Source organism: Phyllostomus discolor, chromosome 11, assembly GCF_004126475.2.
Source record: "Phyllostomus discolor isolate MPI-MPIP mPhyDis1 chromosome 11, mPhyDis1.pri.v3, whole genome shotgun sequence".
NCBI classification, from domain to species: Eukaryota; Metazoa; Chordata; class Mammalia; order Chiroptera; family Phyllostomidae; genus Phyllostomus; species Phyllostomus discolor.
In genome coordinates this window covers 14763989-14765800 of record NC_040913.2, presented here as the reverse complement: position 1 = coordinate 14765800, position 1812 = coordinate 14763989, and the positions used below count along the sequence as shown (strand labels likewise).

The window sequence follows — 1812 nt, the reverse complement described above, 5'->3', positions numbered from 1 at the left end:
TTTAAGAGAAATAAGTTCTGTTGAGCATGTTTGCCTGTACGTTTCTTGACAGAATCATCCATACAAATAGGATGTGATTTTTTTAAAGATTAAAGTCTAGCTCTGTCAAATGAAAGTTTTTACCAGGCAAATACTAGGTCACACACATATGAGTCCAAAGAACTACCTGTTGAAATATTAGTTTTTATTACCATGAATATGAAAATTCTATTCAAATTATATTATGTGAAAATACTTAACTGAAAGTTTATTTTCATTTTGAAACTTTAATAAAGTCACTAGTGTTCTATGTATGAGCCCTGAGACTATAACACTCTGATGCAGCATATCTTTATACTTAATTAGTAATTAGATCAATTTTTCATATTATCCCCTACTTAAGTATATGAGTATATCACTTCTCTATAGTTTTCCTTTTACTTCCTCATACATTTTGCTATGCAGTCTTTAAAATTTAACATTCAACGACCATGCAGAATAGCCTTTGTGAATGTGAATATATAATTTACGATGACATATACTTTCATGATTCTGGCATGCCAATCAAAATAATAACATAAGTATTATGGATTGTGTCATTCAGCTATTATAAAAAATTCTGCAGATTGGTCACTGGATATAATAATGGGCAGTGCCAATCCGTGGGACAGCTGAACCTTATTAAGCACTATTAACACAGAAAGTATTACCAAAGCAGAAATTATCTTTATAAATACTTAAGGAATAATATGTTTTCTTACAGAATTGAATAAACTAACAACATCTTCGCAGTTAATATTATAAACTTTAAGTTTCAAGAGTCAACTCTTGTGATGAGGATAAACTGTAGTTCTATATCTGGCATTTGATAATTAGATGCCCAAAGTATGTGTGGTAGTGAGCCATCTGAGCAGATTACTACTTTTTGCATTTGCATTTAGAGGAAAGTATCCCTTCTTTGATGACTCTTAAAATAAAAGAAACTTAATAATCTATCCTAAGATGCTTATTAATAGAATTAATTTCAAGTATGTTACCCCGTGAAGACCAATTAGCCCTGTGAATCTATGGCAAGAGATAATAAGCTGGTGTGTCTGTCATCAACAGAGCATTAAAGATTCAAAACAGTTGTCACACATTATGCCCCCCATCTTGTCTGGTTAGTCCTTGAGGAACAGTCAGCTTTAGATGAGCAGAGATCATTTATCCATGTTAACCAGGATTAACCTGGGGTAACATTCATAATGGACAGTCTTAGAACTGCTAACCATGTTCTCGATTCTCTTTCTACAAACCAAATCACATCGCTGCATTATAGACAATGGGCATATCATTTACTTTTGTAGACTTTGTCAAGCACCAATAATGCTTCAAATATAAGGTTTCTACAGCCAAATTACTTATAATTCCTGGCATGCACCCCATCTACCCTTCCATATATTTTTTTGCACTGTTCCTGGAAGTATTGCAATACTGGGTTGATACACAGAGTGCATGGAGCAAGCTCCTATTCCACCTTCCAGATCCAAAAATCCATTTAATATAATGTCCTGGGATAGAGGACATATCAGATATTAACTCATAAGAACAGATACGACGCTGAGTTTAGTCAAAAGGCTGAGAAGGGATGTCCTTTTGTATTTTTTATCTTCACAGTATTGTAGTTTCAAACCCCTGTCCTTCCTCATCAGCATATCCAACAGACACATGCTACTGTTCCTTTCATTTTGCAACACTTTTGTTTGAGTACATTTAGTAAAGTTTTACATAATATTTTATTAGAATTAAAATAATGATATATATCAGATCATGTATTAAAATAATTTCTACATG

The 1812-nt window shown here is 32.8% G+C and overlaps 1 non-coding gene across 1 annotated transcript; it reads right to left on the bottom strand.

Annotated features, from left to right (window-relative positions):
- Nucleotides 1-1419: 1419 nt before the first annotated feature.
- On the bottom strand, nucleotides 1420-1608 carry LOC114509039. Its single transcript, XR_003685604.1, has one exon. It is a non-coding gene; the product is annotated as a U2 spliceosomal RNA (small nuclear RNA).
- Between the last annotated feature and the right edge of the window lie 204 nt (nucleotides 1609-1812).